Genomic DNA, 23,803 nt, shown 5'->3' with positions numbered 1-23,803 from the left:
ACCCCTTTTACACCGCCGCTGACCCAGGTCGACGAGGGAAAAACCTGGGTTTTTGCGGCGGTGTAAAAGGGGTATTAACAGACACATCAGCCTGATGATCAGCAATATAGAATTGTGACCCCATGCTGAGGTGGTCGGGACCCACTTTGAAGTCAGGAGCCACAGTTTGAGAACCACTAGGCTAGTGATTTATGTCAATTCAGCATTTTATCTCTGATGCCGACAGATCTGCACATTAGAAGCCGCCTTGCCCATGTACAGATCAGTGCCCCAAATGCAACAGTATGGATGAAGTATTGGCATTTGGAGTTAGAGATCGAAAGCATTCCAGAAATAGGGGACTGCCAGACCGATTGTCAATAGGTCTACCCCAAAAGGTCGACAGGGCCGTGTTACAGTCATTGGGGGTCTATGTCAACAGTTGTCAACATTGACACCCCAAAAAAATGAAAAATTCATGGCTATCTTTTCATGTGTCAACCTTTTTCATGTTGATATTTTGAACCTGTCGACGTTTGGCCCTGTCGACCTTTTAACCCAATTGACCGATTGCATGTTGACCTTTTGGTGTAGACCTTTGGGGATTGGCTTTCTATCTAGACACTGTCTATGTAATAATCCGCACCCGCTGAATGCAGCTACACATCGCACATACATGCAGGAGGAGTCTATTTTCACCAGACACCACCTGATGCATTTCCATATTTGTGTGCCTTGCTGCTGCCCCGCCTCGCCTACACCCCCCCAACGAACTAAACCATGGGTCCTCAAACTGCGGCCCTCCAGATGTTGTGAAACTACAAATCCCAGCATGCCTCGCCATGGTTTTGCTATAAGGGAGTGTTAAATCTGTGGCAAGGCATGCTGGGATTTGTAGTTTCACAACATCTGGAGGGCCGCAGTTTGAGGACAGATGAACTAAACAACTAGGGTCACCGCTGATATAGTTCACTGGTGAAATGATTTTCTATGTACACACAGCGCTATATGATAAATTATCATCAAGGGCGGGATGCTATATAGCAGAAATGCGGTAAAAACCCTGTTTTCGGGGTTTCTACCGCATTTCTATATGCTATATGGCGCCTCCGCAGTGTCAGCGCTGCGGAGGGAATCGCCAGCTAAAGCTGGCGAATCCCTGCAGAAGCCTATGGGCTTCTTACCGCAGCGCTGTTTGAGGGATCCGTCACGGATCCCTCCCAGCGTGCCCTGCGGCCGGCGCCGGGGTCTGCGCATGCGCAGATGGACTCCCGGGTCACAGACCCGGAAGTCCAGTGCCGGCACCGCATCGCAAGGGACAGCTCTTACCGCAAGAGCTGTCCCTTGCATGAATAACGGCATATGTTATAGCATATGCCGTTATTAAAAATGCGATGTCCGGCGAAGGGGGGCCGCGGATGTTATAACATCCCGCCCTCAGTGATGTCACCGGGAACTGCTGGATATGCGGGTCCTTGGCTATAAAGCCAAAATTGATCTGCATGTTCAGCAGATGGGAGGAGGTTGTTAACGATGTGCGTATCTATAACGATATTGAGTATACACACTGGACTTTTTTTTTTTAAGACAGGGCCTATCTGAGGAATATTTTTTAAATTCTCATCTAGTGTGTATGAGGCTTCATGCTGACCACCACTAATAACCCTATAGATTGTAAGCTTGCGAGCAGGGCCCTCATACCTTTTGACTGTCTGTAAATACCCAGTTTGTGGTATCACGGTCTCCTATTGTAAAGGACAACAGATTATGCTGTGCTGTATAAGAAACTTAATAAATAATAGTCCAGTCTGAATAGGTTCTGACTGGACTAGAGTTATTCCATTTTGAATATGTTCTGATTATAACTACCCCGTGTCTTGTAGCCTTGCACCAACTCTTCTCCCCCCATGTGCATACGTTTCCAGATAGACCTAGTGCTCTAATCTTCGGTACCAGACTCTCATGTATAACCGCATTAGCAAAATCCCAATATTTTCTATCAATTGCACTATAGGATTCAGTTTGAAATGCACCACCTCATAAAACCTAATCCTATTTGCTATGCATGACCGGACGGTCCTGGAAGCACGGTGACACCGTGTTCTCTAGTGGTTTTCTGACAGAGTTACATCCCTCAGAATCCCTCTGTATAACTTATCCATGGCAGAAGTCAGACTCAACAGCCGGCCTACAGATTCCTTTATAAATATTGGTACCACACCGACTGCACACCAATATCCTGCCATCCATTGTGCTGGTTTATACAAAATAGAAGTAATATCCGATACCGTACTTCGCCCCTTTAGCGCTACTGGGCGGACGCCATTGAGCAAGGTGATCTGCATTTTCTGTGTCTGACATGTGACCTTTAAGGGTTGTGCGTAGGCTATCGCTGTGTAATGTGCGTTTTCTCTTTTGTGAATACCGATAAAATAATAATAATAAAAAAATTATTTCAATCATCGCTTTATTTTCAGTATTTTTTTTCCCTACTTTGTTATTTACTGGTCAAATATTACCTCAGTTTGTAGAATTTTATCCGCTGGCTGCTCCTTACAGGCAGTTCAAAAGATGTTGTAACCCAGAGCAACCAGATTGTCTGCTGTTCAGGGTTCTTGCATATAAGTTACCCGTGCATTACGGTAATTGCCCCTCAATTTAATTACATGCAGAATTGTGTATGCAATTATTGTTGTTTTTTTGTTTGTTTTTTTAATTTGCCCGATCGCTCATAGAGGTTTATTAACCCTTCGAGTGCCAAGGGAATTTGTCAAAATAGGTGTGAAAATTGGCAAGCAAACATTTTGTTTCATCGTAATGACCTGTAAGGTTTAGCTTACCATATATATAGGAAATCTAGTTTTTTTTTTTTTTTTTTTTTTTTCATACCAGAATATTTAATTTTTTTTAATTTATGTAACAAATGTGAGCGACGCTGGCAATTTTTAGCTGATATTTTGAGCATCTCTCTCAGAGATGTTGGCACAAAAATGTTTATCTAATGTGCCGGTGTCGGAAAACAGGACCAAAGATTCTCTTGCATAAAATATGACGTGATTCCGCTTCTGTGCCACTTTTTGTAATCCCCCTTCATAGAGGGAGCTAGGATTCGCCCTGCGCATTCGTGCGACTTAGTCATTAGCAATCCCCCCCGGTTAATTATTTTTGAGGACCCCCCCCCCAAAAGGCAGATATAACGCCATTATATACCTGGTGTATTGCAATTTTTGGCTCACGAAAACATGGCATGTATAGAAATTCTGTATGACCGCTCGGGTTTTGAATGAGAATGTGCTTTGTATTTTTTGGGGTTTTTTTATATTCGCTTCGTCTTTCTTTCTGGTTTTTGCCTAATATTTATAAATAACCCCCCTGATACTTCTATACTTCCCCTGTCTCTTGCCTTTGCAGCTGTAGATTCCCTTGTCTTGCTCTTGTCTTCCTTTCGGTGCAGAGCTATAAAGCAAAAAAAAAAAAAAAGGTAATTGCAGTTTGATTTGTTGCCATTAATATTAATTACATGTAGTGTGGCTGGCTCTTCAATCACGGATGGTGGTCACCTGGTTGGTGGGTGGGGGGGGGGGTCCTTAACGACCGTGCCAGAAAATGCATTTATTTGACCAGCGATGAGCCCGGAGTGCACCCACCCCCCCGTACATGCTGCTGTTGCTATATGGGGGGTAGATCAAGATGGAGAATATTAACAGATGAAATCAATAAGAAATGGAACCGGCTAATAACATGCAGAGTAACAATACAGCACCAAGCAGTGCGGCACAATATAACCGCCACAGTGACACAAGGGGACGCACTTTCAGGGCGTAGGAGAGGGACCTGTCCTAGTGAGTGAGCCAATGTCAGCTCAGTGGTCTGTGAAATGTGGGCCGAGAAGCAGCAGTCTCTCTCTGTCTCTCTCCCCCCCCCCCCCCCCCCCCCCCCTCCCCTCTCTCACTGTGTCCTGTCACTCACCGGCGGGAGGCTGTCTGCATGCGAGACCGCCCCACAGCTCAGTCTGCGGCTCACAGGGGCCGTTCCTGTCATCAGCTGGCTGCTGGTAATTAGCCAGAGAACAGGAGTGCTCGCTCGTTAGGGGCTTCTTTTTAAGCGCCGCTTGGACGAGGGACAAAAAGTGAAATGAGCCTCTGACGAGGTTGCCAAGCCAACTCCCAGGCTCCAGTGTGCTGAGATGTGAGGTGTGCTGGTTCCACTCACGCCCAGGGTCTGAGGGTAGGAGAAGAGCGAGGGCAGCTGCCTGCCGCCCGCCCTGTGGGTCATTATACGGTCGTAGGGGAGGATGCAGAGGTGTAAAATAAGCACGGTTCTAGGTACACAATGCTGCGACAGTGATCTTCACCTGCCTTCATCTGTCAGCCCCATCGCCTTACTAACCCCAACCCTATTCCTACAATTCCACTGATTATTCTGCAGCTGTTCTCCATAGAGCATGTATTTTTTGCTTATTTTGCATATGAGTTGATCTTGTACCACTGTGTATGTGTGTACATCTACTGTGTGTGTGTGTGTGTGTGTGTGTGGATAGCTACAGCAGGCATGTCCAAACGATGGCCCTCCAGCTGTTGTGAATCTACACATCCCAGCATGCCTTGCCATAATTTTAGCATTCCGTAATAGCAAAACTGTGGCAAGGCATGATGGGGCTTGTAGTTTCACAACAGCTGGGGGCCATAGGTTTGCCGTGCCTGAGCTACAGTATATGTATGTGTGCATATAATACAAGTATAATGGTGTGTCTTTCAGAATGGCAGATAACACAAAGGGGCTTATTTAGAATTTGCTGTGTATGATTAATGATGCTCCATTCAATCAGCTCCCAACTGTCATTTTTCAAACACGTGACAGGAGCGGATTGTCTGTCGCACCTTTTATCATACACCACAAATTTTAAAACCCGTTACGTATGATAAAACTCATCGATAAATCAGCCCCATATATTGGGTGAGATTTAATAGGATGAGAGATTCAGAAAGTGAGAGATTTGGAAAGAAATCTCCAGTTTTTATTTAAAGCGGCAATCATTTACACTGCAAAATCAAACTGGTTTTGCAGTGTAAATGATTGCCGCTTTTAAAAAAAAAAACCCTGAAGATTTCTTCTCAAATCTCTTACTTTCTAAATCCTATTAAATCTCACCCATTGTTTTGATTATATCAAATCAGCCAGGCATCGTCCCGTAAAGGCGCGTTGTCACTGGTGGCTTAGGGCCAGATGCACTAAGCTTCAAAAAGTGATAAAGTGGAGAGTGATAAACAACCAGCCAATCAGCTCCTACCTGTCATTTTTCAAACCCAGTTTGTAACTTGGCAGGTAGGAACTGGATTGCTGGCTGTTTATCACTCTCCATTTTATCACTTTTTGAAGCTTAGTGCATCTGGCCCCCAGTATTTCCTTAGGAAATTTAACCCCTTCCAGCCTAATTTCATATTCCATTTCATGATCTTATGGGGTATACACATGGGGAACATTCTAACCAATGCTAGATTGCTTAGCAGACAGTGATGCGTGCTAAGCGATTTGTCAGGGCCCGTATACATGCGCAGCCAATCAGTAATCGCTTGATCTGCGAATTCGCAAATCAGCGATCAACTCTCAATCAGGCTTTTAGTAATATCATCTCATTAGAGCAAATGTATATTTTTTAGCTCGCTGGACTTGCGCCGCTGTAGGACATCGACATCGGTCAATTACTATTAAAACATTTGGCAGCTGAACTGAACAATGATTGACGAGCACCCTTTACCGGGGATCATAGTGCAGGCTTGGGCATCTGTAACGAACAAGTGTAGCCCCGTGGCTAGAGACCTTCTCTCCATGGGGTGAATGATCTGCTTGGAGCTGTATATAACAGCATTGCTGCCGCTGTACCGGACGGTGGGTATCGGCAAGTGATGGGATTTGCAGTTCCCTAACGGCGAATGAGACTGAGGGGCAGATTTATTAAGCTTGGAGAAGAGAGAAACTGGAGATAAAGCGGAGAAAAGGTAAAAGGCGATAAAGCACCAGCCAATCAGCTGTGTTTGAAAAAGACAGTTGGGAGCTGATTGGCTGATGCTTTATCTCCTTTTACCTTTTCTCCGCTTTATCTCCAGTTTATCTCTTCTCCAAGCTTAATAAATCTGCCCCTCAGTTTAGGCTTTCTACAGGGCGAGATCATTGGTCGGTTCCAACTACCTACTGAGAAAGCCGTATTGATGCATTTCATACGTTAGCCTAGCAATAGTATTATCAGAAGTCTTTACTTATATAGCATCGCCCTATAGCATGCATACAAGGAATACCCCCTAAAACAAATAATTTAACCCTTTCATCTCTGGGGTGAATGTGCATTTAATTAATTTTGGAAGGGGTCATTTAATTTTGGCACAATTGATTAATAGACGGAGTGCACCCAGCCTATTACATAACCTTTTTTATTTCCCATCAAGAGCATTAATTTGCAGAAAATGTGTTGGCGGGGGGGGGGGGGGGGGGGGGTTGTGCCGCTGACAGGGACTCATACCGGAGTGGGGGGGGGAGCAGTCAGGATTGAAATCAGCAGATTGTATGCAGGAGACATCAGGTAGTAAACAGCTTAAGCTCCTTTGATTTCACAGCAAAACTATGAGTAAATAACTGGATTATGTTCAGATGTGGAAAATGGGGGATTTATCTTCCTGCACATGAAAAAAAGATTATAAAAAGCCCCGAAGCACGCCTTGTATCCCCTGGCAGAGAATTACCTCTGTGCGTTATCTGCGCTCAGCCTGTCGGTGGAGAGACCACCGCTAGATGTTTGTGTATTATTATACATTAATTGCACATTGTTTAACAAAAGAAAAAAACCTTTCCCGTTTCTTTCACTTCAGAGGTCATATAATATGTGGAAAATTTCTGTCGGTGAAATGGTTTTACGGATGTACCTGTCACGGGGACAGAGGTAACACTTGTATCACCGACGGTTCTGGCTGAGTTCTGGGGAGACTTTGCTATTGGATGACAGGAGAGAGAGAGAGGCATACAGCGTGAAAGGGGGAGGAGGAGAGCGGACCGCCGCAGAGGACGGAGAGTGGGAAGGAGCCGGGAGAGGCTGTTACGGGAGGGCGAGAGACAGGGAAAGTCACATTGAGGTTGGGAATAACCAGAGTAGGGACATGAATAAATTAAAATAGTTTTATTTTTCCTTCTTACAGCTACGGACTGTAATGACAGATACACTTTTACCACACAGAAACCCATAATTCCCCTTTGGGATAGTTACCCAGGGGTGCTTAATGCACAATAGCATGGCATGAAACCAAAGTTTTACATTGAAATTAATCTGATAAACGTCAGATTCCTGTCGATTTATATATGCTAGCCTGAAAGCCCATTTGTTAACCTCCATGAAGATCTGCAGATCATTGCACTGCTGCATATACTTAATGATCGGTCATAAGCAGCCCCAGTTGCACATTAGAGAGCTGCTGGAATTCCCTGCTTACTCCGTCCCCTCCCAGCTCTCACTGGCTGCCTGTCAGACATCCTCTGTCCCCTCCCAGCTCTCTCTGGCTGCCTGTCAGACATCCTCTGTCCCCTCCCAGCTCTCTCTGGCTGCCTGTCAGACATCCTCTGTCCCCTTCCAGCTCTCTCTGGCTGCCTGTCAGACATCCTCTGTCCCCTCCCAGCTCTAACTGGCTGCCTAGCAGACATCCTCCGTCCCCTCCCAGCTTTCTCCGGCTGCCTGTCAGACATCCTCTGTCCCCTCCCAGCTCTCTCTGGCTGCCTGTCAGACATCCTCTGTCCCCTTCCAGCTCTCTCTGGCTGCCTGTCAGACATCCTCTGTCCCTTCCCAGCTCTAACTGGCTGCCTGTCAGACATCCTCTGTCCCCTCCCAGCTCTGCCTGGCAGACATCCTCCATCCCCTCCCAGCTTTCTCTGGCTGCCTGTGAGATATCCTCTGTCCCCTCTCAGCTCTCTCTGGCTGCCTGTGAGATATCCTCTGTCCCCTCCCAGCTCTCTCTGGCTGCCTGTCAGACATTCTCTGTCCCCTCCCAGCTCTCTCTGGCTGCCTATCAGACATCCTCTGTCCTCTCCCAGCTCTCCCTGGCTGCCTGGCAGTCATCCTCTGTCCTCTCCCAGCTCTCCCTGGCTGCCTGGCAGTCATCCTCTGTCCCCTCCCAGCTCTCTCTGGCTGCCTGTCAAACATAACCATAGTCTCTTCTCCACCATCCCGCAGTGTCAGCACCTGGGGCTAGTGCTCATTAGTTTCACCTCTAGAGGAACTCCAACCCAACCACAACACCACTACCCACCCAATGGGCTTACCCTGTGCGTTCCATAAATGGCCAAAGGTTCTGTTGTGGTGTCTGGTTGGCAGTTTATCAGTGTAATGGTCGACATACATCAGGTCGGCAGGTTCAAATGTCCGACACACACCAAGTTGGTGCTTGTTTTTTTGATTTCTAACATGATAAAATTTCCCAACATTTGTTTGATTCATTATCCATTTAGAGCAGTGCTTTTTAATATCTTTATTGGTGACATTGCAAATGGAATTGAGGGTAAAATGTGGCTTTTTGCAGATGACATAAAGGTATGCAACAGGGTAGACACACCAGGAGGGGTAAAACAAATGATGGATGATCCAGGTAGATTAGAGGAATGGTCAAGAGCATGGCAACTACAGTTTAATGCCAAAAAATGCAACCTCATGCACTTGGGTCTCAGAAATCCAAAGTCTAAATATAGTATAAAGGGCACTAAAATGGAAACTACTGAGGAAGAGAGGGATCTAGGTGTCACTATTTCAGGGGACTTAAAAGCAGGTAGGCAATGCAACAAAGCAATGAAGAAGGCAAGTCAGATGCTTGGTTGCATAGGGAGAGGTATCAGCAGTAGAAAGAAAGAAGTAATAATGCCACTGTATAGGTCATTGGTACGACCTCATCTAGAGTATTGTGTTCAGTTCTGGAGGCCATATCTCCAGAAGGATATAAATACATTAGAGACTGTACAAAGAAGAGCAACTAAAATGGTGCATGGCCTACATCACAAAACGTACCAGGAAAGACTAAAAGATCTTAATATGTATACTTTAGAGCAGAGAAGGGAAAGGGGGGACATGATAGAAACTTTCAAATATATCAAGGGCTTTAACAAGGTACAGGTGGGAGACATTCTTCACAGGAAGAGGAGCAACAGAACACGAGGACATGCACTGACACTAGAGGGAGGAAGATTCAGGGGAAATGTGAGGAAGAATTACTTTACAGAAAGGGTAGTAGATAAGTGGAATAGCCTCCCATCAGAGGTAATAGAGGCAAATGCAGTAGAACAATTAGAACATGCTTGGGATAGGCATATTGATATCCTTACAAAAAATAAGGATCAAATATGCTTTGAGGTAACATTTTTTTTAAAAAGGGTGAGACTAGATGGGCCAAGTGGTTCTTATCTGCCGTCATATTCTATGTTTCTGTGCCCTCTGTTGGGAACGGTGTCCTATGGCGAGCATAGAGTGCCAGCTTGCAGGTGAAGTGTGCCCATGAGGATGCATGTTTGTACACAGAACATGAAGTAGAACATATTTACTCCCCAAAAAAACAAAATAGTTTCTGTTGACTATTTGTTTGTCAACCTTTTTGACTGTTGACTTTTTGTCTCCCTCAAGTTTTTGTACCCGGGATGCCGATGTCGGTATATTTTGTGTGTGTGTGTGTGTGTGTGTGTGTGTGTATCAACGGTGCCATCCTGTGCAATGCTGCATTGGATGATTTGTATTATTCATGTAACAATCAGAGGGGGGAAGCAGAATTTCTAACGCACAAGTACTTATGCTGTAGCTGCTTTGTGTGCTGCCTGCATGCTAGATACAGGCATCATTAGGACCCTGGTGTGACCGTCAGCCTGTCTAACGTTGTGCTTGGAAAAATAGTCCCTCCTTTCCTTATTCTGCGTTACATTTGGTAGGAACCCTGCATGAAGCAACCTTGTGGCTCCAGGGTAAAAAAATCCAGGTAGCACTTATCTCATACGACTCCACTGGCGGAGACATCTCCCTCACAGCATCCCATCTTTTAGAGAGATTGATACGTCCCTGGGGGGTTTCTAATGCCTCGTCTAATCTACAAGGTGTGAGAAGGAAGTAACATTGTCTGCTGGGGGAAACGTGCGTCATAGCGGACAGAATAAGAAAAAATAAACCTGCCTATGCAATGCTTTATTCATGGTCGCACACAGTATATATAGCTAAAAGCCTTGTAAGCCCCCTCTCCACTGTCCGATTAAGTCCAGGCAAGCACAGATAGATGGGGGCACTTCCCACTCTCTGCATTAAGGGGAGTCCTGCACTAATTCGTCTGTACAGCTTGGACATGGTGGACTGAAAAGATCTTCTCTCGTGTGTGTCATGGTGGCGAAGTGATTAGCATTGCTGTCTGTTATCCTTGGTGGTACTGGTCAAAAGGAATCCTATCTGTGGAGTTTTTTTTGACCAGGGCCCTATCTGTTTGGAGTTTTTAAACCAGGGCCCTGTCTGTGCGGAGTTTTTTGACCAGGGCCCCATCTGTGTGGTGCTTTTTGACCAGGGCCCTATCTGTGTGGTGTTTTTGACCAGGGTCCTATCTGTGTGGAGTTTTTAAACCAGGGCCCTATTTGTGTGGAGTCTTTTGACCAGGGCCCTATCTAATGTGGTGGTTTTTTGACCAGGGCCCCATGTGTCTGGAGTTTTACATGTAAGTGATGTTCAGCTGATAACCAGCAGCTGAGGTGTATATGGCATTGTGCGTAGTGTAACCGAGAAAGCACAGACCAGATGTATTTGTAATGGGAAGCTTGTCTGCCTGCTCGGTCGGTCTGCTTGCTAAATCACCGTAATTGTGCTGATGATACCTCAGCCGCAGCCTGCTGAAGGAGAGGTGGTTTTACGTGGTCTTGCAGCCTCGCTCTCTCTCGCTCTCTCTCTCTCTCTCTCTCTCTCTCTCTCTCTCTCTCTCTCTCTCTCGAGCTAATGACTTCTAAGCTCTGTGACAATCCTGCAGTCGGTGGCCTGTCACAGGCGCAGATTCTCCTGTGGAGTATGGGAGGAGCGAGGCGCTGTGTAAGGGGTCTTGTTGGTCGTTGCGTGATCTTGGCAGACACTTGTTTCCTGTCCCAATCCCTTCATCATTTATGACAGTCCCAAGCGTCCTGGTGCTCTACAACCTTCTCTGGCAAATTGCCTTGCATCCCGTTCAATATATTGAATTCTTTCAGCCGCCGCAGCTCCCCTCTCTCTAGTTTTAGGAATTTTTGGGGCCTCCTGCGTAGAGGCTGCTCCTGCGACGGGAGTTCAGCATAAAACAGAAGCTGCCTCGGGCAGAACGGTGAAGCCCACATCCCCAATTTAATTCTGTATGGGTGGGCACATAAGCTCGTTTTCATTAACCTTGCTCTCCCCCCAAATCTCACATTATCTTGCAGGAATCAAACCGATTAGTGCTTAACCCACCCATCTGTACGGCTGCCAGGCCGGTCAGATTGGGGCGGAATCCCAGCATGAGACCTACAGCGAATAAAGAGAGGGGGGGCTGGGGAGAGACTGTGTGTGTGGTATGGGCAGGCTGGAGATGGACAGCATTAAAGTCATACAATATTCCTTTTATATTGCACATGCTGTTACTGGAGTCTGCAGTCACTTGCATTATGGTGTTACAAATGCTGCGGGCAACGTTCGTTTCGCCCACGATCCAGTTGACCTATACTTCTGGACTTTATGGTGAACCACGCTCTTGACCTTGCTGTCGCTGATACATTATACCTTGTATGCTGGCCAGTGTGGATCAGGCAACTAGGACCAAATTGACCCCAAGCCCTGAAAAGGTTAAAGGGTGCCGCACCTAGAAGAAGAGTATATTATTACATCCGTGCCTAGTATCTCTACATGCCACCTGTTCTTGTGTGTTGCGCTGCTAAGCCTGGGCATTTATTAGCTGGATCTTTGTGTCGCTTTCTCCTCTGCATGAGAGCAGAGGCTTAATGCGATGCATTGTCAATTTGTTTTCCATAAAAGGGCCACGTGGGTCTGGTGGGCTCCGGGAGAAGGCCAGGTCTGTCATCATTGAGTCATGTGTAAGAGTGGCTGAGGCTGCATCTGTTGTGCAGACAGATCAGGCTGTGAGCACTCAGACACAGCAACGCTCATCTTACCACCCAGCAAATGAAAAATCAGTCCTGTGGCATGAGATGCATGTCGCCCCCTGTTCCCGCATCCTGGAAGCAGGGAGCGATCACAGAACAATAGGTCAGAGACAGCCCCCACCCGCAGTGTTCCTGCCAGTCCCTGCTTGCACTCTGTGGTCTTCCTAGAGGAAATCAAGCTAGATAGATTTAGAATGGTGATGGATAGCTGATCCCAGCACAACTCAATCTAGCTGATCCTAGAACCCAAATCCAGGGTCAAAAGCGAGCTGCCCGGTGTGTTGCATGCAAGAGCAGGTGGTGCATTCCCTGTTTGCAAAAGAAAAATAAAATTAAATTCATGAACTAAATCTCCACTATTTATTAATATCCGTTAATTTACTGAGTGCAGAGCCCCTACAATTTCTGGTCACAAGCCATAGAGCACCCCAAAACTAGGAAAGGTCAGTGCCGATGTTTAGTGTGTGTGTGTGTGTGTGTATGTATGTGTATATATATTTTTTTTATTTTATTATTATTTTTTTTTGTTGGGATCCAATTAACCTACCAGTATATTTATGGATTGTGGGAGGAAACCGGAGTACCCGGAGGAAACCCACACAAGCACGGGGAGAATATACAAACTCTGCACAGTAATCAAACCCATGAGCTCAGCACTGTGAGGCAGTAATGCCAACAGTGGTGGGATTCAAATAAATTAACAACAGGTTCTATGTCCTAATGCCCATTGCGCATAAAGCCGCACGCCTTAATGCCAATTACCCATAAGGCCACACACCATATACCCATTACACATTGTGCTACACGCCGTGATGCCAGTTACACATTATGCCGCACACCATGATGCCCATTACATATTTGAAACATCAGTGCCACTTACCTACAGGCTCATAACTAGAAGGGGTTTTGCTTGATGCCAAGGGGGCTTCATGCTGGATGCCAAGGGGGCTTCATGCTGGATGCCAAGGGGGCTTCATGCTGGATGCCAAGGGGGCTTCATGCTCGTTGCCAAGGGAAAATACATACTGGTTGTCGAGGGGGAATACATGCTGGTTGCCAAGGGGGAGTAAACTGCTCGTTGTCAAGGGGGAGTTAAATGCCGCAGAATCTTACTGGCGCGGACGCTCACAAGGTGCTGTGACAGCCGGGCAGAGAGCTGCGTGCTGCCCGGCTGTATTCTGAAAGTAGGTCCGTGGCTATTTTGAATTCTCCTGCTGGACTGCGAGCCAATAGGAGCTCACGGTCCGGCAGCCAATAATGAGCCACCACTGCCGCTCCTTATTGGCTGCCGGACTGCGAGCTTTTATTGGCTCTCAGTCTAGCAGTAGCATTCAAAAATAGCCGCGGACCTGCTTTGTGTATACAGCCGGGCAGCACGCAGCTCTCTGCCCAGCTGTCATAGCTGTTTAAAGTACCTTGCGAGCGCCCACGCAAGTCCTTAGCAAGTGGTTCTGCAGAACCGATCGTATATTAGGTATCGGTTCTGCAGAACCGGTGAGAACCAGCTGAATCCCACCACTGAATGCCAACCATTACACCATCCGTACAGTTTGGTGTCACATTTACTGTAGGTAAAATAAGCAAGACTATAGGTTGGGGGTTCTCAATCTTTTTAAATTCATGGGGCCCTAGAATATCCAGATAAGGCCAGTGTAAGGCCATCTGTGAAAGATTGTTGCAATAATCCAATGCTGGTGTTGGGATAGGGGATTGGGAATATTTGTGTTGTCTTCGTGTTGATGGTTTCTATCTAATTGGCGGATCGGGCCGTATCGGGGAAATGACCACCTGATATATGGGGCCCTTTAGAATAATCCTTGCCACTTGCATATCTTTGGCAATCATTTCAAATGGCGTGTTTCGTAGATGAGCCGTAGAGATCACAGACCTATTTTAAGGTATCGGCCAACAAGATCTGAAGTAGTCTGCCACCAGAGTCACCACAGGAAGGGCAGAGACTGTGGAAGGGAATATTACCTAGATTCTTTTTACAATTTAACCCTTCAAGAATTCCTAAATTAAGCCGGTTAGGAAATGAATGAGCCTCTGTTTCTGAAAATGTACACAATGGTTTAATAAGTGAGGTAACCAGACCTCTCACGGGTGTTATGGTCACGTACTGAGGTGCGTAGCGTGATCAGATTTCTGCATCTAAACGGCACATCAGCAGCAGAAATCCATCGCCAGGTGCACAGGGATATCGTCATATCACAAAAACAGGTTTGGTGCTTTTGACTTTTGATAACGGCAGAATAGATTTTCGAGATGAGCAGCAACCAAGCTGGCCAAACATGGCGCTACCATGGGGAGGTACAGTGAACTAGTGCCAGTGCATCATAATGAAAAAGGTTGCGTTGGTAAACGTAGAATAAAAGTGCGGAGCGTGTTTCAACTGCGCACACACACACACACACACACACACACACACTATATCCTTTGTTTGTTGAACAGATAAGTTAGCATAACGGGCTCCCTTGCCTGCCTAATACCGCTTTGTGGGCGGTATTTCAGCTTCTATCTCTGGTACTCTTTCCCATTTTTTTTTTAATACAAACAAAGAAACTTTATTCAGATAATTTGATCTACAGTAGGTTATCCTGAAATGGAGCACATGAAATGTATTTATCGGTCTATATACTCAGACTTGAAAAGAGATATAAAGGGTGATCTTCAATCCTGGATTCCGACAGTCATAATCCTGGGCCGTTTTTGCCCAGCTCAACTGAAACTTGACAGTTGGAATTCAATGTTCTTCGTGTTGAAAAGTGGGTGTGTCGCCGTGTCAGACAAAACAAATCCGACTTGTTTTAAAGTCGAATCTGTTTTGTCTGAGTCTGCCTTCAATGCTGTCAGAAACGGCAGTATTGAATAGGCGTTGGCAGCTATTTTCCACGGCGGAAATAGTGGCCGAGATTGAATACCCCCCCTATAGTGGAGAGAGAAAAAGTACCAGCCAATCAGCTTGTAACTGTCATTTTTTAAACACAGCCTGTAACGCGACTGTTAAGAGCTGATTGGCTGGAACTTTCTCTCTCTTCGATGCTTAATACATAGATCCCTAAGTCACATAATGGAGGTATTCAATTAGCTGCATTCATTTACTGCTGCTAACTGATTCGCTGGGGGGTGATTCAGTTAGCTCCGATACATTTATCAGGGATTTTATGATATCGTAATTCCTGGTAAGCAGACCTCGGAGACGTGATAACACATGGGATCCTTATATTTGTCCCAGATCCCATGTGTTATCGACTTGACCTTTAATTGGATACCATGATAGTGGCCATCGGTCATAAATCACATTTTTATTTTATTTTTTTTTGTAGAAAAATGATCTGGGCATATTGAATACCCCAAAATAATTTAGAAGCAATTGTCAGATGAAGCCCTGGTCCTGCAGTCATTGGTGATTGATATGATGTACAGTAAAACATCTCAGACAGGACAGACGCGTGCGTAGATGACCACATTTGCCAGGTATCAAAAAGGTATTTGATGCTTCTGTAATTCTCTTGATTTGTTTGAATATTAATATTGTATTAGTCACTCCGGTCACTGTTTTTCTGTAATAGGAAAGTAATTGGGGCCTCCACAAAAGAGCATCTCTTCTGGTCTCCAATCAGGCAAATCTGCATGTGATTCCAGAGACTAATATAAAATGCAGGGTTATAAGCTATGTAGACAAAAGTGATTGGACGCTGATAGCAAATCAATGTTTTACCCACATCAGTACTTTGCAGTTATTACTGCACCACATGTTGGACCTACAGACGCCCTTCTCGGCAAACTCTCCACAAGTTCCCGGACAACAGCAGGAGTTATGTGCTGCCGTTCCGCCATCAGTACAGCGACCAACTGTGATGCCAAAGAAGAGAGTTGGCCAAGAATTAACAAAATTTGTCCCCGAAGTTCCCAATGGGGTTGAGATCTGACTCCGAGCTGGCCAGTCCATCCAGGTCACCGTATTTCCTGTACAACCAGTGGAAACAGCATAACGACACTTTGCTGTACCGTATCTACTGTGAGCTTTGGCATCATACGATCTTCTTGCAATCCCCAAACCCAAACACATCCATCTGATTCGAAAAGTTATATACCTTCACGGGTATGCTGCAGGAGCGCACCATTTCACTTGAGCGTGTCCAATCACCTTTGTTTTACATGGTGCTAAAGTGGAGATATTTTCCATAGCAACCAACCAGATTCTATTTATCATCTAGCATGTTTTAAAAGAAACTATCTAGAATCCGATTGGTCATCATGGGCAACATCATCACTTTAGTAAATAAACCCCTTAGTATGCATCATACTTAAAAGGGGATTTATCAAGGCTTGGAGATAAAGTAGAGATGCAGCGGCTGCATTGGGGCAGTGGAAAGCTCTGATGTTACTGCTAATGTTTTTGTTTCTAATGTAAATTTCTAATGTAAAATGTGCCCTCTCGATTGAAAAAATTGCCCTGCCCGGTGGTCAGCATCCTGCCCTAAAAAATTCTTGTAGTGATCATTAAATAAGTTATTAATATAGCACCAGCATATTCCGTTGCGTGTTTCAGTTGATTATGAGCGCAAGTAAAGAAACAACCTGTGAATTTGTAACATTGAAAACAGAGGTTTCTAAAGATTTTTTGGCCGAGGGTCCAAACTGAGAATCCATTTTTCTGACTTATGAGTTGGTTTTGAATGAATAATGTTCATCTTTTAATTGCATTACTGCTATGACTTGGATTCTTTTTTTTTTTTTATTACAACATAACTGCCAGGAAACGGGATACTTACCAGCAATTATACAAAATTAAATTTTATAAGTATCTTACAAAACAGGTTTGCAAGAAGAGAATTAGGGCTACCCATCCTCGGGGCTCAGGTACGCAGAATTTCCCTGGGCCGTTCTCCAGGTGGAACCCAGCCGTGAGTAAATCAGAAATAAGTCGTACAGGCGGCAGGACTGTACAAAGTGACAGCGCAATGCACAATACATGACAACATCTGTGCTTGTGCGATTTCCAGATTTTAAGGCTGACCTGGGAATTACGCCGGTGCCCATCTGAGGGGCAGGCTGACCTGGGAATTATGCTGGTGCCCATCTTAGAGACAGAGGCGATGAATGGTCCTGGTCTTTATCAATTAGATCACATCGCAATCGACCTGTCATTTGAACCAGATCTCAAAGGCTTGCCAACCAAGTTCTTGGGTCCTACAGCTTATAAACCTCTGATCCAGAATGTCATAGTTCCTTTATGACTGGTTAATGGCTTCTTAGAATTCGGTGTTGTAATGTGACGATATTTTTGCCCTATCCCCTTAGTATCCTCTGTGAAAGAAGGGTTTACTCAGCTCACTCCTAATCCCTAAAGATCATTTATTTACATCCATTCCTTGCAAAATATATTTTTGATCTTCTCTGTTCCTGCAAGTATTTTTTTTGCAGGAACTGGGTCTTTTCTTGCAAAACTCATTTGTGGATCCCAGAGTCCCTTGGCCTCTCTCCAGCTGGACCATCTCTGGTCATCCGATCACCTTCCCATAGGTGACCTTGGAAGAGTTAATGACGGAGAGAATTTAGGATGTTTTATTGATGGGGTTGGTGAAGAGAATCTGGATGAGCACAAGAGAAACCGAGCTAGTCCCCCCTCGTTCTCTCTCTCTCAACCTCTTTCTCTCTCCTGAGGATAGCAAGCAAAGAGCAGCGCTCTCCATCCCTCCCTGACCCCTCTCGTTGGCATTTCAGAGCACTGCCTGCTCCTTTGCTTTCTATTCCTGGCACAAACAGGCAGCCACACACTCATCCACACACAAACACGGCATACGAGAGAGAAGGGGGGGGCACGCCACCTACTCCCCAAACAAAGGCTGCCGTGCCAGCAGCATCTCTGCACATCCAAGCCCCCAACCTGATGTCTCAATAGACACTGTCAATGACCCCCCCCCCCCCCTCCTCCCTACTCTGCTGTCTACTCTCACACCCCCTCCTATCTCTGCCTCTACATTTTCAGGCTGGATGCTACGGCGGCCGTTCCTAATTACCTCTTATCCCCAGTGGTTTGTGAATAATCACCGCTGAGAAGCTTTGAAGGGTTGCTGAGAAGGATGAAAAATAAGAATTGTGCCATTTTTCACATCTCCTCCTCGTAAGGACATAACCTGGTCATTGTGCTATAGAAGGGAAGAGAAGAGTGATAGCAGAGGAGACATTTCAGGTACCTCTTGTTATGTTGTCTGCTGTGCACGTTTTTTTTTTTCTTGTCTTTGATATGAAGCTGGTCAGGTGGGGGGTGGTCATGATTTGTACAGTTCACTCGCTGGAATTCAAAAGGTTAAAAGTACCCTGGCTATAACGGATGCCACGTATTCTTACTGCCCATTCCAGTTCTCGGAGAGTCTCTGACCACTGGTTAGTTCAGTATATTGTGGCACCAAGGGAGATTGCAGGCACTTTTCATACCCCTACTCTTTGACTAGTTCTGAGGTTGAGTATCCTGGTTCTTCTGAGCTTGTTATACTGAACCATGAATGGTCATTCTTGACTAGTTATGAGGTTGAGTAGACTGGTCCTTCGTAGCATGATATATTGAACCATGAATGGTCATTCTTGACTAGTTGTGAGGTTAAGTATTGTAGCCTGCTTCTTCTGAGCTTGTTATGCTGAACCATGAATGGTCATTCTTTGACTAGTTTTGAGGTTGAGTAGACTGGTCCTTCGTAGCTTGTTAAAATGAACCATGAATGGTCAACAGCAATTGAGTCTATCAAAAACTCTTTTTAACCCTTCACTGTATACTGTGCTAAGCATGAACCGTTTTAGACCTTATTGGACAAAAATGCACCTTTTTATTATTATTTTTATTCTGTGTCGGTCTGTAGCGATAGTTTTTAGTGAAGAGGAATTGGATTGTAAGCCCGTGGGAAGTTCCCCTTGACACTCTTGCCGAATTATTGTTTTTGCCTTTTGTGCATATCTTTGACAAGAGATGATGTTAGAGGTGAACAAAGGGGATTAGGGACGGCCAGTAGCTGGTACCGGACCACTAAACAGGGGCAGGTGCTTTAAAAGGTTACTTGTGCGGATGAGAGAGTTTGGGGTTCACCTATTCTCCGCTGAGCGGTCAGCCAGGAACAAGGCTTGCAGGTGATATTGTGGGGGGAAGCGTTCAGTCTCTACACCTGCCAGTGCTGAGTTTTCATCCCTCTACGATATTCGTAATGCATCCGCCCTGCTTTAGTTACTGGTGCTGGGGGAATAGGCTTTAGAGGATCATTTGCTGAAGGTGCCCCAATTCTGGATGTGTCTTCCAGCTTCCCTGCAATGATCCATATTACCAGTATGCAGGGCACCTAGATCCATCACGTCTGGGATTACCCAAGAAAAGCTTTCTGAACCAGTGCCTTTCCTTTGGTGTGGGTTAAATCTCTGCTAAGCATTGGGCGATTAGCCGTTCATTATGGATTAAAATCATAAAAGGTCTCTGTTAACTCTTGCACCTCTAGAGGGCAAAGAAAACTCCCCTGGTCATTGAAGCGTTAGCTCTTTGGTGGAGATGATTGGGTATGAGGAAAAGCACTTTGTTGTGTCCCCTCTATGGTTTGAGTGACAACACTGCACCTGCCTAAATCTCCCACACTGACAGCCCTTCCTCGGTGATGATAAAGGAACCACTTAACGTGTCACTGGGGCATGACATCATTCTCCCTGCGCTCCCCAGCACTGTGTCACATGACTCCTCGTTTGACCATGGATTGTGTCACTTTGACTGTTTTGGATATGGCGCACCAGATTTAATGATTGCAACATATTTTGTTTGTCAGTGGACTTTTGATCCAGTGTAGCTGTTCTGCTTGGGAGCAGAACCAGGACACTCATCAGGTCATTATGACCTACAGGACAGTAGCAAACTCTTTACTTAAAACCTAAATATATCTCTCAGTGTCGGGCGAATTTCCCCCCTCCCCCACCCTCAACGGTTTAATGTTTTTTTATTGCTTTTTCAAATTAAGGGGTACATTTACTAAGATGAGAGTTTTATTGAAGTAGATTCTTCTACTTATTTTTATAGCACTTAAAAAATAATGATTTTCAGTTAAGATTTTAGTTTTCCAGTATGTCAGTGGGTAACCCCCCTGCCCCCTTCCCAAAATATGTTGCATGGCTAATTTTCTATCTTGTTCCCCTGTAGCTGAGAGACAAATGTTCAATGTCTTTAAAATTCAGGTGGAGCTTCAGATTGGTATAGCCGTATAGCGCCACCCCCCCCCTTCCTCCCTATATAGCTGCTATTACTACCCTTGCAGCGTAAATTACAGGGGACCAAGTCAGGGAAGTAAGTAGATTGTTTACGCTGCAGTGCACCAGAGGGAAGCCAATCCTCTGCACTTGAAGGGGTTAAACGGCAAAACGCACCCGTAGTTGCATTGCATTTAAATAACAGGCATCCGTAGATGCGCGCAGCCCTTAATCCTAGGGAGATTAGTGTCTCATCTCCCCAGTGCTGACACATGAAGGACCCTGATATGTTCTATAGAATGTCCAGTATCAGCATTCCTCTTCAAAGTCTTGTATCCTAGCAACAGATCATCCTGCTAAAAAAGGTTTGGAAGGGACCAGCGGAGCAGTCAGAGCTGTCCGACTGGTGGCATCTGTGATCTCCCCAAGGATATTTCGCGCCCTTACTCCCTTTTATTATTGCGTCCGCCTTTTTTACGGCATTATTTTCAAGTCAGCTTGTAAAGTTTTGTACGCGCTACATTGAAAAAAAGTTTATTGCGCCTGTCGAGGATCTTGTACATCGTCCATGCAGACTAACTCGTGCGCACAAGACCGTATATTCGCTTATGTGACAGTGGCTACACGTAGAGTCTCATGGGGGATGCACCGTGATGGCCCCGCAGCTGCGTACACAATGAATGTGTGAATATATGCCAACGATGCCGCCTCCCGATCTCTACTGCGATGCCCGCCGCCGGCTCAGCGAATCAAAGTGATTGGGTACAACCTATCGCAAATCAGTTGAGACTACCGAAGTTCTTGGTAGCACCATGGGCTGGGCGTGATAAAGAATCTCAGGCTGAATATGGTGGTGGCGCGCCTGCATATTGTCACCACACCCACCCCCCCTACTGGTACCACCCACAAACTGTGTCTACCGGTCAGTCACTTTGCCTATAAGTCCGCAATGTTGCCATAGTTGTTATTGTATCGCAGCGCATGGGTGGTATGGTTGACGTATGCCCAGTTTGCAATAATCGCTCCCCTGCGTTGCCATCGGCACGGCGCCAACTTTGAATCGGGCCCTACGTTGGTAACATCCTGTTTCAAAATTGCAGTATTTTTTACTATAAACACGAGAAAACTTCAATGTATCAACTATTGTCGGGTAAGGGGTTTCCAGACATCTGTGTGTGTGTGTGTGGGGGGGGGGGGGGGTGTATGGTGCTTTGCACAAAGTGGGAAAGTCTGATGCCCTTTTAATGAGAACAGCCATCAAAATGAGCCTGGGGTGTGGGGGAAGACGGACCATTGAGCCTCATACATCTCCGTGTATCATTAAAGATCAGTTAGGGGAATCAGGTCTAATTTATACAACAGCACATTAAAGGGAAGGATGTGCGGACAGCTGCTTGAGCCTCGTGTGCCAGGGATCTTGTGTGGCGAGGCTGGCATACCCACTCGCACAGCGCCCATCTCTAGCCAGCTTTCCTACTTACAGGAAATGTCTAGCCCTCTTCAAATGAGTTACAGGAATCCCTGGCAAACCACAGATTTGGCACTCTACCCTTGCCGCACGCGTGGCATGCCAACATCCTGCAAGGGTTTTTTTTTTAAATCCAATTTCTTTGTGTAGAAAAGAGTCCAAGTGTTTTACTTTTGCTACCGTAACCGGGTAGGATATATACGTAATTGAGCTTTATAAGCTGAGACCGATTTAGCATGCCGAGACAACCAACCAGAGCCGACCCGAAAAGTAGTTTCCTCCTTTTCCCTTGATCTTCAGCCAAGGCGCCGGTGCTTACCTGCCCAGTAGGTCTTAGTCAAGTTCCCCGGACTGTTATTACTGAAAACCTCAGTATAAGCAGCTGTCATGAGAACTAAGCTTTAGCGATTGCAGTGCTAAGTTCTAAGTATTGGGGGGGGGGTGACAGGAAGACACTTTGCCAGCATGTAAGTGCTCCGTGCGCCCAGACCGGTAGATTCCTTCCCGGCGTCCGATTTACCTCCGTCGGCCAAGGGCATCGCCGGAACAATCCACACATTAATTATAAAGTATTAGATCTTGATTGAGCCCTCTAAGTGCTGGCAAGCAGACAGGAGATGGCTTTATCCGAACAAACGAAAGTATATTTATACCGTTCCGAGAAAAAATAGCCGCAGAAATTACGACCGGCTTTGATTGCGTAAATGTCACCGTGCGTAATAGGCAGCATAGGTGGTATAAAGGCCGAGCTGTGTTATTATTAGCCAATATTCCTCATTTTACACATTCGTATAATAAATGCTCAAGCAGACATCTGTGTGGAGTTATGGCGGAATGAAGGGAAGGAAACCGGTCGTCCAAATTGCTTGTTATTTCCACGGTGAGGATTACAGACCCCATGTATCTGTAGTACACCCCCCAGTCGGGAGGGACGGAGTCTTACAACATTATGGGTGTCTGGTAGATGTTCCAGCACGCTGGCTTCTTGCCTTGACATTATAGCGCCGGTGGATGCTTCTCACTGCTGTTCCGGTCATAAAGGCAGAGCACTCAGCTCTGCAGAACGTGGCTACATTAATCCGTAGCACCGCACCAAGCCGCAGATCTGCAGCAGGGAAGAAAAAAAAAAAGGGCTTGTTTCATGGGAGAAGGTCAATCCTGCAAGTTTAAAAGGGGCGGGAGAAGCAGGCAGTGGGGGTCTTAAGTAGTGTCCTTATTCCTCACATCTCTGGATAAAAGCAAGAGAGTGAGAGTCACACTAACCTCACCGCTGAGGGGGAAAGATGCTGAGAGATCATTATAGCTAGAGGAAGGTCTCTTGAACACCACTTATCAGGGTAGTGACTGCCTGTTCTCCAGTCTATCACCAGTTCTCTGCAGACACAGGAAATGCAGAGTGCCCAGCTGGGGTACACCAGGGGTGACACAGTATCCAGGTGCAGAACATGACTGACACTATTAGGGGCTGGGAGCTTCTATGAATAGGACACATGCTGCCGAGGGAGGAAAGGCGCAGGAGCCAGGCACTTATTTGTGTCAGGGGACGCAGGTCTCAGACCTTGAGCACATGCGCTTGGCTCTCCCCGGGGGTGGGGTGCACAGACTCCAGGCACAGGGCATGATTTTGTGGCAAGCGACACAGATTCACAGCATGTTCATGGTGGGGGGGCACAGAATCATGGAATGGGGCACACAATTGTGGTAGGGGTGCAGAACCTAAGTCATAGCATGCGACACTGATTTTAGGCAGAGGGCAGAATTTTGTGAAAGGTGGCATTAATGATACATTAATTCATGGCAGGGGCCACATATTCCAGGTTCAGGGTACACTTTTGTAGATATATATATATATATATACATATTCGGAATGTGTTGGAAGAATATCAAATGCACAATTTGTGACTGTGCCAGGGACTGCATTTTCTCACTTTCAGCGACTCATTAATCAGGAGTGTGAGAGTGCACTTGGGGTGTGCCGCTAGT

General features: G+C 45.9%; 1 protein-coding gene across 4 annotated transcripts in view; it reads left to right on the top strand.

Annotated features, from left to right (window-relative positions):
- The window catches only part of RAI1 (retinoic acid induced 1), a 123,514-nt gene that overhangs the window by 23,290 nt on the left and 76,421 nt on the right, over positions 1-23,803 (top strand). The window contains exons 2-3 of one of the 4 annotated variants that reach the window (XM_083152811.1): positions 15,459-15,620; positions 18,128-18,331. The exons of 1 other annotated variant lie outside the window; for it this stretch is intronic. The gene's annotated coding sequence lies outside the window, so the exon portion shown is untranslated. The remainder of the gene's footprint in view (positions 1-15,458; positions 15,621-18,127; positions 18,332-23,803) is intronic. 2 more of the 4 variants (XM_083152813.1, XM_083152815.1) reach the window with 2 other exon arrangements.

Source organism: Crinia signifera, chromosome 7, assembly GCF_055691185.1.
Source record: "Crinia signifera chromosome 7, ASM5569118v1, whole genome shotgun sequence".
Taxonomy (NCBI): Eukaryota; Metazoa; Chordata; class Amphibia; order Anura; family Myobatrachidae; genus Crinia; species Crinia signifera.
Note: the sequence above shows the minus strand (reverse complement) of the source record. Positions and strands in the feature narration are given on the sequence as shown.